Source organism: Heloderma suspectum, chromosome 2 (genome assembly GCF_057233095.1).
Source record: "Heloderma suspectum isolate Gila_16-S chromosome 2, 16-S_ref, whole genome shotgun sequence".
NCBI lineage: Eukaryota > Metazoa > Chordata > Lepidosauria > Squamata > Helodermatidae > Heloderma > Heloderma suspectum.
The window spans coordinates 316,684,734-316,701,641 of NC_139459.1; the positions used below are offsets into that span (position 1 = coordinate 316,684,734).

The 16,908-nt window shown below is 42.3% G+C and overlaps 1 protein-coding gene across 1 annotated transcript in view; it reads right to left on the reverse strand.

Moving 5' to 3' along the window:
• CNTN4 (contactin 4) overlaps nt 1-16,908 on the reverse strand; it is an 886,373-nt gene that overhangs the window by 87,965 nt on the left and 781,500 nt on the right. The window lies entirely within an intron of this gene.

Here is a 16,908-nt window from a genome sequence, read left to right on the forward strand (position 1 = left end):
ATGTGTACAAGAAATAACAACTGCACATACTGAGGGTTTTTCTGGATTTTTTCCCCTTTAGCAGCTCTCTGCCCCACACTACAAATTCCTTGTGTAAAACTTTATGAAATCCCCTGGCAAAGTAAAATTGCTGTAACTCAGGATTTGTATGTTGTGCAGCCTAATTCAAATATGTGCCGCTTGGATTTTGGTGGTGTTTTGCCCCCACATATTGGAAAATATGGCCCAATTCTGAAGCATTCCCACTTACCAGACAGTCAGAAGATTTACATATCACCCCTTGTGATGCCTTTTGTTTTACATACCAGTAGCTAATTATCTCCTATAGCAGGGCTCCTGCACTGCACAGTCAGCTAGCGCCTCTAAGTCAATCAAGAAGCAAGGAAAGTTCTTTTCCTTGAGGTTTCTTTTCATTTCCCAGAGTCAAACCATCATTGCCTTTGTTCTGTCCCATATGAACTCCAACTTCAGAACCACTGAGCCCTTTGTACACTTTGTTTTGAAGACTATAACTGTCCTTGACTTTGGGCACCAATTGGTCTTTCCTTTTGCTTGGACACCTATCATGTATGTGGGTTTGGGCTCTGCTCTAAGATTAACCCCAGGTTTGCTTGGTCTCATGTTCCTTTCCTAGTCCTATCCCCCACTCCACTCTCATACCAAGTTCTCCATGTCTTACCTTGAACAGCTTGTTGCCAAGAGCTTCAGCTATGTGATAAATAAAATAAAAATAAAATAAATAAATTTGTTGAGAGAGAGAGATCCATGTTGCTTTGTATATCCAAAGAGAATGCTTTACCCCTGGTAAAGTGCCTGTTGAGTCAAAATCTGAGTTCCATACATAATGCAGTGTAATCTGTGAGCTCCATACTTGAATTTTTGGTGCCTTGCAGGGGACTGCACCCTTTGTATGCTGTCTCTCAATCTAGAGCGCTGTGGAATTTGCTATCACATCTTAGGCCAAATACAAGCATTTTAGCTAACTTAAAGAATATATATTTTGGGGAACTTTATAGCTAGCTAGCTTCCTTCCTTTCTTCGTCTCCCCAAGTCCCTTGTGTCTCTCCATGTTTAATATTTTCTTTAGTGTAACCAGGATCTAAAAAGAAGCCCCATTTTCAAGGCTCTCATTTTAAAGTTCTATTTTTCTACTAAGTTGTGAGGGTTCTGGGGTCCCTAATAACGGCTAAGCCTCCATTTGATCTCACCATCATCACTGATGTGTCAGAACCACCTGAGGAGATATCATTCATTGGCTGTCTCTGGGCAATATGGTACTCAATAGTGCTTCAGAAGCTTGGGGCTTTCGCCCTATTTTAAATTGTAAGCTGAGGAGCCTGAAAGTAGCCTACGCCCACTGTATTTTTCCAACTATCCGTGACCAACCAGAAAGTGAGGTCCTTTGTGTTCCCCTTACTCTAAAGCCAGGTAGTTATAACTGCTTATGCTCTATTTCTTTTCCTTTTCTCAACTAATCTATCCATTTTGCCCCTGTGGCCCACCATTTTCACCAGCACCCAAACTTTCCCGACCCCTGCCTTGCCATTTCCATAACCTTGCTTCCTTCCCCTCCTTATTTGCAAACATTAACTCCCCCAGTTTCCATCTTTCTCTGTCTCTATATTGGACCTACTAGAACTGGTCCCTGCGTTAGGGGATATATGCTAACCAAACCATTTTTCTTGTGAGTATATGTGTGTTAAAAATAAAGCCTATAACTCTGGACTTGAATGGTTGTTTGAGGCATTTTCCCACACTTTCCCCACTTTGTTGAAATGCGGTGTATAAATCTCTTGTGCGAGTGCCATACCTCTGGTAAAGGTCCCTTCATTCCTGTCTTTGTCATTGTACGTGAGTTTACATATGTGTGTGATTGAGGTTGCGTGGCAATAATATGCATGTTGCATATATTAATGTACTTTAATATTATCATAACATGTGATTATAAAATAAAATACTGTCTAGCCCATATATGTTTTATACCTTGAACTGGAATACATTGGCCATGATCCCCATGCACTAAAAAAAGTGACAAAATACATCTCACAAGCCACACTAAAAATGTCAGAAACACCTATGAAGTGATGTGGAAAGGGAACTGCTGTCTATAAATTAAATCCTGTAAATTCGTTCAGTTACCCCTGCTTCTGTTTTCCCCTCCATTCCCTCCCTTTACTATTTCCCCCATTGTGAAAATCTACTCTGTATGTTTCTTGGGGCAGGAATCCTCTTTTATTGTTGTTATTTTGTAAAGTTCCATGTGCATTGATGGAATAGCAACAATGATGAGGATGAGTAAAATAATGGATCAAAAGCCCAATGGTCCAGACTTACAAACGTTGTTTTTTCATGCCTGTTACAAAAATATAAGTGAAGTCCTGCATCAGTAAGAATTATCCCCTTTGCTTTCACTATGCTTATGAAAAGTGGGATCTAGAAAGGGAAATTCCTCTTAGTCCTGGATTATTCCTTTCACTGATCAAACTCCGTGTGACCTGTAAATTCTCTGCACCAGTCTGTATCTATCCTATGACACAGGAGATATTCACTGAGCTTGTCCTGAGATGGAAACTATTTTCCTGCCTCGCCATTAATTCCAGAAGGGATTCTTAGGCAGCAGAGTGTGGCAGAAGATGCTGACTGACAATAGGGAGCATCTGACCAAACCAATTTCAAGGGGGAATGTGTAGACCAATTGGCTAAGGTGAGACCCTGCCTGGCAACATAACATGGCTGTATCTGGATAGACATCTGAGAAAATAAAGCAACAAATACAGACCTGAGGATCAAACTGCTCACCAGAGACACACCATGGGGGTCTGAGTGCTTCTAGACAAAGCTTTCATTAACAGGACTAGGAGCCTCTGTCTGGAAGCACCCTTAGAGAGGCCATTACAGGAGGTTCAGGGAAAGGAACTAAAATAGACCTGGGCATGCAATACAAGCCCCTCTGTAGTCTTCTAAGTAGCTATAGAGGTTGTCACAAAAGAAGAGGATCCTACTAGAATGCAGTAGTGAAAATGGGCTTTTTCATTCTAAAGAAACAAGTTCTAAAGGCAGTGGTGTAGTGGAGCCAGGACTCGCAGGGATGTGACGCTGGCACTTTTTTTTAATCAGCAGGGATGCTGGTTAAAAATGTCCCTGGTGTCATCCCCCCCTCACCCGGCCACCACAGAATTCCCTTTCCCTCTGAGCTCAGCTGCAATCCTAAGTGTAGCTGGTGGGTGGGCGGGGGGGGGGGAGAGGAATTTTCCCAGCAATAATATTTTGTTCTTTCCTCTAATGTTAAGTATTTTGGGGTGACCTGGTCCTGAATGGCCAACTAAGACCCATTAGCTTTACAGACTACCTGCTTGGAGCAGATGAAAACTGAATTGTTTTGTTGACATGGATCAACACAGCTGCCTGCATTTTTGGACTCTCCTTGGGGGCATGGCTATGGGGACTGAGTGTCAGCCCTTCAGGATTTACTACTACATTGCTACCTAGAATTGAACCATGATGACAATTATTTTGCAGTTGGAAATCATGGAATCAGATGGAAATCAATTGCTGTTTTAGCCCAACATACTTTCTTATATGGTCTCTATCAAATAATGTATTCCAATCAGTTTAAATTAGTCTTCTTGTTCCCATCTGTCACTGTATTTATGACTTTATAAAGAACAACTTAGCAGGCATTCAAGAGCACACATCTAATCATTCTTACATTGTTTTTCATGTAAACCACGTAGTTGTAAGGGTTTTTTTTTTAATGTCATGGAAGAATTGGAACACTTTGCCTGAGGTATTGTAAAAATGGAATATGACAGACAAATTAATTTTTATATGCTCTGTGTAAACACAGCTTGTGTTCTACACATCACCTCATAATGGTTGCTTATTAGCCCCTTTTCTTGTCAAATGCATTTTCTTGTAATTTAATACTCAGGAAAAATCATTCGTTGCTCTTATCAGAATTTTATTGAAAACATCTTTCAAAATTTAGCAACAATCCCAAAATGTGATTAGATAAACTACTGAATTTCACAGTTCCTGCCAAAATCATATTAAAAATAACAGAAGAGTTCCTTTCAATACTTCTTTATTTTTTAAAGGCTCATGCAGAACACAAATACTTATTGAAGGGGCACAGGAGTGCCCCTTTAGTTAAGATGAGTCACAAAAAAGGTACTGCATATGCCTCAACATTCTATTGCTTCTAAAAGTGACACCTGTTGAGCGAATAACTTTTAACTTGGCAGCCATAATCTACCTGATGAGGTTTACAATTGTGCAAACTTTCAAACTGATCCGATACACACTGCCAGATGTACAGCATGTTAAAAAGTGCTGAAAATTGATACATTTGTCCTTTTTACCCCAAGCTTGGCTCAACATATCATATATTTCTTTCAAATGTTGATGAAAACTGCTTATGTTACTCAGGTTTATTGAGGAGGTGTGCTGTTCATTGGTTTGGTGAAGTTCTGAGCAGCAGGTGAAATATTATTAAGGTTTTTCTGCCCCATGAAAGCCTATGGGACCAACTACAGGTAAAGTTAAGTTGGGTATGCTCAGTTTCACGCTGAAGTTAGAATGCTGCCAGTTCTGTAAGATTTTTAGAGGAATTCTATTGCAGAAGGCTTCTATATGCAGGGCCTATTCCTTTAGTTATGGGATATGACCTCACAGGGTGAGAGACTACATGCTGCTACACAAACTGGGACCCTAGCATGTGGGAGGGAGACTATAATCCTTTGCCCCTCACCCCTCAGCTGTGCTCCCAATCTGGATCAGGCCCCCATGCCTCCAATTTACACTGTGAAAAGGGCCTCCAGTTGTAATGTAAATTGCAGGCATAGGACAAAGTGTTAAAGCCCCCTGCCCGCTATTTTAGGGTCCTGGTCCATATGAGGTTTGATGAGCTTACTTCTGAATAAAAAAAGGGGAAAAAAAGCCTAGCTCTATCTTTAAAGTAACATGCAATTGGACCCTCAAGAGAATTTGGGAGGAGTGGGGATGGAATGCACATGTGGGGGAGCAGAAGTATCAGGGCTTCACACCACTTTTCTGAAAGCAGAAATGCAGTGCAAGGGCCCAGATACTTGCTTTAACTTTCTGTGTGGTAGGAAAAGGGCATGCAAGGATCTATGTAGGGTCACTGAAATGGCCATGAGAATCTAGCTCTAGTAAGTTGTTGTCACTGTGTGTAAGCTCTAAATGCAAGGAAGAGAAGCAGGGATGAGTTTGCTAGCTTCACCTCCTCCCTTGCCGTTATCATTGCTTTCTACATGTGGAGGGTGTCTTGCAGAGGACAGCTTCCTCTATCCATGGAAGTTCTCCTCTAGATTTTAGAATCCTGATGCTTGAAATAAAATCATGATTACTATTAGTTAATCCCATTTACCACATAGGTAAACTTGCAAGAAAGCCATTTCAAATACACTGGGGAGAGGGTAGCACTGCTAACACTGAAATTATAAATTTCCTTTTCAAAAACAAGGGACATTCAATGATAAAAAACAACAACACCCTACCGGTTTAGGACCAGAGTTAAGGTCTCATGTTGGCTCAAGCTCCACAAATCCAGGACATTAGAAGCTAAGGTTGATGCCTTAACTGATGTTCCCCGTGATCAGTGATAATGTTGTGCAATATCACAAATTGTGCTTGCTTACAACTTACCCCCTATGCACTCACACTTTTCCTTGGTCAGCAAAGATGCCCCATGTTGTCCTGGTCTTGTATTGCCATATGAAGCATCCAGCCTTACTGCTAGAAGAGGGCTCCCTCTCACCATTTAACCCATCCTGCCAGCTACTGATGTAAGCAACAAACTGGTGTGAGTCAAGTCACAGTGATAGTAAGGCTCAGATCCTTCATAAGGCAATAGAGGACAAGGACAACATGGGGCATCTTTGCTGGTCTCAGGCACTCCATCCTTCCCATCTGTATTTGGGCCTGAAAGACCAAGGAAGAGTGTGGGTGCTTGGAGGGTAAGCAAGCACAATTTGTGACATTGTACAATGTCATCACTGATCATGGGGCATGTCAGTTAAGGTACTAGACATAGCTTCCCATTTTGTGGCTTTGTGGAACTTGAGCCAACATGAGATAGCCTTCACTCTGGGGTCTTAAATAGGCAGTTTTTTGTTTTTTTAATCGTTGAATATATTTCTGGTTGTTTGCCAGAAAGGGATTTGTTTACGCTTCTTTGTATTTAGAGTTAGATATGATATCCCCTTAATGTCCCATTGTTAATGGAAGAACATCGAAAGTTAAGATAAAAAATGTTTTCTGATGAATTATCTTCATAACATTTTAATCAATTAAATATGACGAAATCACAAAAGATATCTTATCATCAGAGAAATCTTCATCTGATAAATCAGTTCTTTTGTAGACCACAAAACTAAATTAGAATGAGGCACCCATCATCATTCCATTGGTTCTACCCAATCTAATATACATAGACTCTCAGACATATCCATGTAAAACAGAGTACTTTCACAGTTCATCTAGAGTTCACAACAGTTTTCTGCATTTTATATTTTTCATTATGGGACAGATTTTAACGCTGATTCTCAGGTTGCAGTTAATATCCATGCCTCAGCCCTATGGGTATATTCTCCGCTTCATGCACACATGTAGCTCACATTAATACTAATGGGATTGAGTCAGAGCTAAGCACTGGGGGAAATAAAAGTAGTTTCTAATATCCCTTGACCTTATCGCAATGTGAAGGAAATCTTAAGCCATGTGATCAAGCCATGAAGTGAAGTATATATCAACTATTGCACTTGGTAGGAAACAGGCTCCTGCACAAGTAATGGCAAGTCTGATGTCAGCCAGACTCTATAATGTCAATTTAGTGGGCCCTAATATTGCAAAGGTGCAGAAAACTCACATTTCCCAACAGTCTGTGTATTGCTTGTACAACTACAGGACCAATATGCCAATATTTCTTTATACTAAAGACCAAAGAAGAGATTCCCCAGTCACCTGAAATAGATTTGTTGTTGTGATAGGGCATCTCAGAGGGAATCAAGTAAAAAGCAAAGTAGAGCAAAACTGCCAAGGGGCCAACAGAGATCCAGGTGTGTGTGTGTGTTTTTTAAATAGGTTACAGTATGTCTTTATTTGTCCACTGGAGATCGCTAAAAAATAAAATTAAAAAATTACAGCAATAGAAGTGGAATCTCTTTTCTTTTGTAATACATCTTCAAATATGAATACATATATGCATTAGTATGTGCGTGTATACACACACATACAAATACAAGATGTAAATATGACTTGGATTATGCCACATGGAGCTGCTTTTTTAAATCAGGTTTCTGAACTCCAGCCTTGTTTGCTTCATTCTCACAGGTGATAAGAACTGTCACTTAACTATGTAGGAAACCACTTGAAGTAGCCTCTGTACAAATAGTGGCTAGGAAAGACTGCAGACTGGGGCTATTCATCTTTGTTGGTGTTTGGCAGAACTAAACTGACAGGGTTAGCTTGCTGTGACTGATTACAAAGCAATAAATCAATCTATTTTGATCTATTTTCAAATAGAGGACTCCACACATACAACCCCCCCCACACACACAAATGAAATGGAGACAGAAAGTGCTTATCAGTGTTATAATCTATATGTCTGTTGCGTAAAAGAATTCATCAGATGCAAGACGACTTATAAAAAGTGCATAATTTAATTTAAAACATTTGTCAGTGTCAGCACATCCAACAAATTACAACACCAAATGTTATTGCCAACATTTTATTATTATATTTAATTTGGTGATAGAGATTTCTGGGCATACATTACAGAGCCATGAGATACATTTTTTTTAAAAATGAACAATGACTAATGGTATTAAATTATGCACTGATTATATCTTGGGGAAAATAAGACTGGTTTTGCAAGGGCAACAAGAATAAGTTACTAATTTTCTTTGAACATGACAAACTATACTGCAGCACTTTGAAGGATTTTTAAACACAATCTCAGATGCCAAGACTAAGAACCCACAGTATTCGGACAGTCAGAGAGCCAGTATTGCTCAACAGACGTAGGATTGTTCTACTGGACTTGGACATGAGCTTAAGGTTTTGCTCAGTCATAAACTCAATGCTTGTATTGCACTATTATCCATTGTACAGCACTTTTGCCTACTAAGGCTACAATCCTAAACCAGTTCAACTGTGTACCAAATTGCAGCCTTTGGTAATTATTTCTGAAGAGCACAGAAGCAGTGTGCCTCTTGTTACTGTAATAGCACAATCCCTGCCCCAGCATCAGTAGCTTGATCAATGTATCAGTGTAATGGAGGAGGGAAGAAAAGGGGAAGCCTCGCAGCAGGAGATGGGAAAAAAGCACGCTCACTAGGTTTTTCTAATTGTAGCTCCTTTCCGTAGTTCCATAAAAATCAATGAATTGGTGAAACTGATTAAGCCACATGCAGCTTTTGCTTAGCTGCTCTCATAAAGAAAACTTTACACCTCTATCTGTAAAGTGCTACACAAGTGCATATGTAGAGAGATGTGCCCAAAGGCTGAAGGTACGTGATGGAGTTTTGTTGCTGAGACTAAGCAGGTCTGACCCTGCAAGCTAATTGCCTGGATGGAGGACCAGATCTGGACACTAGACAGCAGTCATCAGTGCTGTTCCGAAAAATTCTTCCACATTTTTTTCGACCATTCTCATTCAATTTATTAGAAAAGAAATTGCTTTTGAAAAAAAAATTAAAGGAGAAGATTTCAGAGAAAATCTCATGGGTTGGGATTGGGGTTCTTGTGCTTACCTTACTTATGAGGTGACCATGGAGTGAGCACAAGTATCCTGTCTTCCATTATACAGTCCTCTCCAGCAGCCTTGTAGCCTCCTCCCTCACTTCCTGCATGCCCAGAGGAAGACTTCATGAAATAATTCCTCCCATAGAGCTTTTTCAGATCAGGAAGCGCAGGCAGCCTGGGAGGCTGCAGAGCAATGGAGAGATGTGTAATAGAAAGGAAAAATGCACGCAGCACCCTCAGCTACCTCGCAGAGATTAGGTAAGCTCAAAAACTCCACCAAAGTAAATTCAAAATCAATAATAAAGCCCTGAGAATAAGGCAGAAGAATGGAGGACTCTTTCATGGGGGAAGAAAACTTTCAGGATATTGGAGAACAGATTGTGGCACAGCACTAGCTCCACCTCTTCCCTGGAGCTGGACACAACACTGCCCCCTCACACCTGTTACAGGGTTTTCAAGGAAGTTGTGGCATTATAAGCATCTGAATTGGAGACGAGGAGCATCTTGACACCAGCCTAAAATCCTGCATTTAAAAGGGGCCTTTCTGCTTCCGTTTTAACTGCAGGATCACAAGGGACTCCCTTTACACGTGCTTCCTCCTCCCCTCCCCCTCCTCCTCCTCCCCCTTATCTGAGTCTTCCATACGTTTCAATCGTCTAGCTCCTCTTCTTGCAGCTTTTCCTTTTTCATGGAGGGAACTCAAACAGAACACAAGCGGGGTACTTTGATAGCTCATTACCTCTGATCTATTTAAGAATGGAATAAAGGTTATTTAGTGAAGGGGATGCCCTGGAAGTTAATGGCGTCATCTAAACGGCCCACAAACTTATGTGAGTGAGCAATCTCAATAGCAGGATGAAAGCTCCGTGTGAAGAAGCCCAAGATGTATCCACAATCACTCCTCAGAAATTTAACATTTGGAAGATCCTGGAGAAGGTGCTGAGCCCTAAAGAATGACAACTGGAGCTGAGCTAAAATTTCTCACAACACATTTTTCTCAGAAAATGTCTGAGATTTTTCTTTTCTTACCCGCCTAGAAATAACAGGCCATTTTGGAGAATTTTCTCCAAATGTTCTTCAACATTTTTTGGGTGGTGGCTGCCTTCCAGCCAGCCACCCACCCAGCCAGCCACCCACCCACCCAGCCACCCACACACACCCACACCCACACAATGCCCTGGGATGACACTTAGTGCGGGGCATGGTTAAGGAAGCAAAATGGGAGCCAAACTGCCAACATTAGGAAGAAAGTAGCTGTGCGACAACGCCTACCAATGGTGAGCCCTACCTGTAAGAAACTGTTGGAGAATTTCTCCTCTCTTTAGAGAAATTCAGTGGAATTGTGCTCCCCAATTTACTGCCCACAAATAGGGTGGAGAATTTCAAGAGGCCATTTGCACATAGCTTTGGAAGTCATCATGAACCCTTTGGAAGAAAAGCAGGTGATAATGTAAGGACAATAAAACAGTGAAACTACATCCATCTTTTTGTGTGCCAAGACAGAAGTTTTAAATAAAAATAGTTCCAGAGCTGCTCCACGTGTTGTGTTAGATGGAGAGAGGGGGTGTTACTTGGCATGGGCACTACCCAATAAGCACCTTCAGTAGGCACCAAAACTGCATATGTGTGTGGCAGCAGCATCAGTCATGCTTCATAGGGTAGAGAAATAAAAGAGCAAATAAGGCGGAGCTGAGTGAATGAACAGATCAAAACAATATTACCCTTACAGATAGTTTGACATGTGAGGATGGCAGTTTAGATTCTGGATATAATCTTATGGGGATGCCCCTATGGACCTAATAGTTTTTCAGGGGGCAACTTTACATGGTACTGTGTAGTATAGCACTTATTTACAAATGCAATAAATATTTATCTACTGCATGGTGGGGAGGGGGAATTTCTAAGCGGGAAAGGGGGCAGTTGCCTAGGATGCCAAGAGATCCAGAGTGCCAAATGACCCCCAGGCTGGCAGCAGCAATAGCATGGCACACAGTAAAGTGTTGCATTGGCCACTCCAGGCTGCAACCACGTGCCATTTTAAATCACAATATTTTCCCTAGTGTGAGAGGCAGTGAGCTGACCCAATCAGCTCACTATTTTTGGGGGGTGCACAGCCAATGGAGTGGTTTGAGGCCTGACCCCTTGCTGTTCCAGAGCCCTTGTTGGCTGTGTGTCCTCAAAGCAGTGTCTGATTGGTTCGGCTTCCTGCCAGTCTCACAATTTAAAATGGCACCCAGCTGCAGGCTGGACTGGATGATGCAGCAGTTTCCTTTACTCTTTACAGTTGCCAAGCCTTGTCTGGCCATTATTACTACCTGCCTGGAGGTCATTTGGAGGCCCCTGCCACCACAGCCACCAACACCTGCTCCTGCAGAAGACTTTGCGAGAAGTCTGGGAGGAAGGGAACAAACAATTCCCTTTTCCTACCCTGTCCCACAACTTCTCCCCTTGCCCCCAAACTGGGACAGACGTTGTTGGGTATACTGGAGCTTTGCTCTGACAACCTCTGTAAAAAGTTTTTGTAAGAGAAAAGAAGCCATTATCTACTTTCCTGCTGCCTTGTGATGGGGGGGGGGGGAGGGACCAAAATTGTACCTCACCTGGGATGAGAGTAAATAAATACCTTGAGATGGCCTGAGGGGGAGGGGGATTCTACTCACTCTGCTGAGTGGTGCCCTGGACATCAGGTCACAGTCCTTCCCTGAGCGCATCACTGGAGTGTGAGGAAATAAGCTTCTCCATTGCTGGGAGGTAGCTATCCTGGCCAAACTCCTGTGAAAATCCGGGGAAACTGAAGGACAGCGGCTGACACAGGTGGGTCTCTATGCCTTGACCATTTTTTTGTGGGAACAGCATACTCAATTCCAGGTGAATCACCCACATCCTGACACCCAGCTTTGTAATGAGCAGGTTTACTGCCAGATTTCCATATCTGATTACTCCAAAGTCCATATCCTGGCCTAAAGCAAAGTGCCATTTTAAACATCAATACTGCACCAAAAAGCAATGTCCTGAACCCAGAAAAAACCAGGGTCACTCTGAGGAAGGTGAAAAAAACCAGGCTACTCGGTACCAGTCCAAGGCCTAGACAAAACCAAGGAATAGCCAGAACCCCAATCACCTGGGCTAGCAGGGGAGGACAGCTCATTGAAGACTGAGTTTGAGCACCAACTTCTTTTATTGCTTTCGAACACTTCAAATGGAATTTTTTCCACTAGTCTATCCAAGAACACTCCACCCAATGCCACCACATGATACTGACCAAGGAGACCAGCATGAGGCCACGTGGTTAGCACCTGGCCTCAGCTTGTCCCAGGAGACCCAGTACTGCCAGGCACAACTCTGCCAGTAGGACACCACAGATTGAGTCCCTGCTTGGGCATGTAAGCAAAGCAAACATTCTGGATGCGGGAGCTAGGAGTACAAGGGATGGTGGTGGAAAAAAACTCCTATTAGTTTAGGCAAAAGGTAAGAATCCTATGCTACAAAAGAATAATAACTAAAGTAAACATATAAGTTAGACATATAGAACAAATGTGAATCTAAAATCTCTAATATGAATGGAACAATACATTTGAATTAAGAGATTTCATGCCTAAAAGTACACATTTTGTGTTAGGTAATTTGCAAGAGGACACTGAACTGAGCATTTTGCAAGCCTTGAAGCCATTTTGTGACCATGCTTGTATTTAGCTATTTGTTTTTACTGGCTCATTTTTCATTTTAGCACAGTTTCATGTAGAGTCAGATAGGGATGTATGGACTGTGTAAAATCTGCTCTGTCTGTCAGGTGCCTTTTGTTCTGTCGTGCGCCCACCGACAGATGCAATTTTTTTTCGTCATGTGGAAAAATATGCAAACAATTACGTAAGTAATGTAAGTACTGGGGGTAACAAGGGACGAAGGCTCATGCACCGCAACGGAGAGAACAGCTCTAATAGCGCCCAATAATAGTCTTCACAAACATGTAGGAAGAAAGCCAGACTATGAAGCACATGGTCTTCGATGTCAATATACTAATGCACAGAGTATAGGAAACAAACAGAACGGACTTGAACTCTTAATACAAGAGGGAAATTATGACTTGATAGGTGTAACTGAGACTTGATGGGATGACTCTCATGACTGGAATATAGCAACTGAAGGATAGAACTTGTTCAAAAACAACAGGAGGAACAGAAAGGGAGGCAGAGTTGCACTGAATGTAAAAATACTTATCTCTTCACAGAAATACAGGAGGATGAGCTTGGTAGCCCCATCGAGAGCATCTGGATGAAAATAAATGGAGCAAAGAATAAAAGGAACATGGTGGTCAGAGTCTACTACCAGCCACCCAATCAAGGAGGAGGATGAAACCTTTGAAAAGCAAATAGCCAATGTTTTAAGGAAGCATGATGTAGTAGTACTGGGGGACTTCAATTTCCCCGATATTCGTTGGGAGACAAATTCTGCAAAACATGGCCCCTCCAGGAAATTCCTGACTTGTGTGGCGGATAACTTCCTCCTACAAAAAGCAGAGGAAGGAACTAGCGGATCGGCTATCCTTGACTTGATCCTAACCAACAAAGATGACTTAGTGGGTAAAGTAGCAGTTACAGGAACTCTGGGGGAAAACGACCATGTTGCACTTGAGTTCTTGGTTCTAAGAGAAGCAAAAGCTGAGTGTACTCAAACCCGTACCTTGGATTTTAGGAAAGCTGATTTTAATAAACTCAGAACAATGATCAGTAAGGTCCCATGGCAAGCGACTCTAATGAGAAAAGGAGTCCAAGATGGGTGGGAGTTTTTAAAAAAGGAAATTCTCAAGGCACAATTACAAACAATTCCAAGAAGCAGAAAATTCTTCTAGAGTAATAAAGGAACTGGCAGAAGAACTCTCAGAACCGCTGTCTATTCTCTTTGAGAAATCATGGAGGATGGGGGAAGTGCCAGGTGACTGGAGGAGGGCTAATGTTGTCCCTATCTTCAAAAAGGGTAAAAAGGAGGAACCTGGGAACTACACACCAGTCAGTCTGACATCAGTCCCTGGGGAAATTCTGGAGCAGATGATAAAGCAATCCATCTGGAAGCACCTTGAAAACAATGCAGTGATTACTCGAAGCCAACATGGATTTGTCAAAAACAAGTCCTGCCAGATGAATCTGATCTCATATTTTGATCAAGTAACCTCCCTTGTGGACCGTTGGAATTCTGTAGACATCATATACCTCGACTTCAGCAAAGCTTTCGACAAAGTGCCCCATGATCTCCTGATGAGCACACTAGCTCAAAGTGGGCTAGATGAAACAACGATCCAGTGGATCCACAGTTGGCTAAAGAATCGGACTCAAAGAGTGCTTATCAAGAACGTTGGAGCCCAGATAGTATTCTCATCCATCTTTCCAGTAGTTTGAAGAGGGATAGAAAGGGAATGAAAATTACTCCGGGTGAATGACTGGCTATGAAGGTGGTGCCGGCGCGAGAGATGTGGATTCTGGGACCACAGGCTATACTTCCTAGAAGATGGCAAGGGATGGGTTGCACCTCACAAAGTCTGGGAAGAATGTGTTTGGCCACAGCATGAAGAACTTCATCAGGAGGGCTTTAAACTGAATCCTACGGGGAAGGGAGATGTAAAGTTGGGGGTAACAATGGATGAAGGCTCATGCACCACAACGGAGAGAACAGCTCTAATAACACCCAATAATAGTCTTCAGACACATGTAGGAAGAAAGCCAGACTATGAAGCACATCATCTTCAATGTCTATATAATAATGTTAAGAGCATAGGGTTGCACTATATTTGAAAAATACATATCTCTGCACAGAAATACAGGAGGATGAGCTTGGTAGCCCCATCGAGAGCATCTGGATGAAAATAAATGGAGCAAAGAATAAAAGGAACATGGTGGTCGGAGTCTACTATCGGCCACCCAATCAAGGAGAAGACAAGGATGAAACTTTTGAAAAGCAAATAGCCAATGTTTTAAGGAAGCATGATGTAGTAGTAATGGGGGACTTCAATTTCCCCGATATTTCTTGGGAGACATATTCTGCAAAACATGGAAATTTCCTCCAGGAAATTCCTGACTTGTGTGGCGGATAACTTCCTCCGACAGAAAGTAGAGGAAGGAACTGGAGGATCGGCTATCCTTGACTTGATCCTAACCAACGTAGATGACTTAGTGGATAAAGTAGCAGTTACAGGAGCTCTAGGGGAAAGCAACCATGTTATACTTGAGTTCCTGGTTGAGTTCTTGGTTCTAAGGGAAGCAAAAGCCAAGTGTAGTCAAATGCATACCCTGGATTTTAGGAAAGCTGACTTTAATAAACTCAGAACAATGATAAGTAAGGTTCTATGGCAAGTGACCCTAACGGGAAAAGGAGTCCAAAATGGGTGGGAGCTTTTAACAATGGAAATTCTCAAGGCACAATTACAAACAGTTCCAACAAGAAGAAAAGGTGGAAGACAACAGAAGAAGCCAATGTGGCATCACATAAAGCTTAGAGATAACCTGAAAACAAAAAAGGATACATATAGGAAGTGGAAAGAAGGCCAAGCAACAAAGGAAGAGTACAGGCAGGTAGCACAGAATTGCAGGGATGGCGTCAGGTAGGCTAAAGCTGAGAACAAGCTGAGGTTAGTGAGGGATGCTAAAAGCAACAAAAAGGCTTTCTTCAGCTACGTGCATAGTAAAAGACAGAGGAAAGAAATGGTTGTTCAGCTATTAAATAAGGATGGCAAAACTATAACAGATGACCAAGAAAAGGCAGAGGTGCCCAATTCCTACTTTGGCTCAGTCTTCTCCCAAAAGAGGGTCTATGACCCCCCTGGCAAAGGCGAAGTACAGGCTGCAGGGGCAGGATTGCAGCTTGAGAGCGATAGGCATATGGTCAGGAAACACCTCATTACTTCGAATGAGTTCAAATCTCCAGGGCCAGATGAACTGCATCCTAGATTAATAAAGGAACTGGCAGAAGAACTCTCAGAACCACTGTCTATTCTCTTTGAGAAATCATGGAGGACAGGTGAAGTGCCAGATGACTGGAGGAGGGCTAATGTTGTTCCTATCTTCAAAAAGAGTAAAAAGGAAGAGCCTGGGAACTACAGAACAGTCAGTCTGACATCAATCCCTGGGAAAATTCTGGAGCAGATGATAAAGCAATCAGTCTGTAAGCACCTTGAAAACAACGCAGTGATTACTCGAAGCCAACATGGATTTGTCAAGAACAAATCCTGCCAGATGAATCTGATCTCATTTTTTGATCAAGTAACCTCCCTTGTGAACTGTGGGAATGCTGTAGACATCATATACCTCGACTTCAGCAAAGCTTTCGACAAAGTGCCCCATGATCTCCTGATGAGCAAACTACCTCAAAGTGGGCTAGATGAAACAATGATCTGGTGGATCCACAGTTGGCTAAAGAATCGGACTCAAAGAGTGCTTATCAATGGGATCTTCTCACATTGGGGAGAGGTAACGAGTGGGGTACCACAGGGCTCAGTCCTGGGCCCAGTGCTCTTCAACATTTTTATGAATGACTTGGAGGAGGAGGTGCAGGGAATGCTGATCAAATTTGCGATGACACAAAATTGGGCAGGATAGCTAATACTTTGGAAGACAGAAACAAAATTCAAAGTGATCTGGATAGACTGGAGCGCTGGGCAGAAAACAAGAGAATGACATTTAATAGGGATAAATGCCAGGTTCTGCACCTAGGAAAAAGAAACCAAATGCACAGTTACAAGATGGGGGATATGTGGCTCAACAACACTACAAGCGAGAAGGATCTTGATATTGTTGTCGATCACAAGCTGAATATGAGCCAACAATGTGACGTGGCTGCAAAAGAGGCCAATGCTCTTTTGGGCTGCATTCATAGAAGCATAGCTTCCAAATCCCGGGAAGTACTAGTTCCCCTCTACTCAGCACTGGTTAGGCCTCATCTGGAGTACTGTGTCCAATTTTGGGCACCACACTTGAAGAGGGATGCAGACAAACTGGAGAGGGTTCAGAGGAGGGCAACAAAGATGATCAGGGGACTGGAAACAAAGCCCTATGAAGAGAGACGGAAAGAACTGGGCATGTTTAGCCTTGAGAAGAGAAGTCTGAGGGGAGATATGATGGCGCTCTTCAAGTCCTTGAAAGGTTGTCCCAGAGA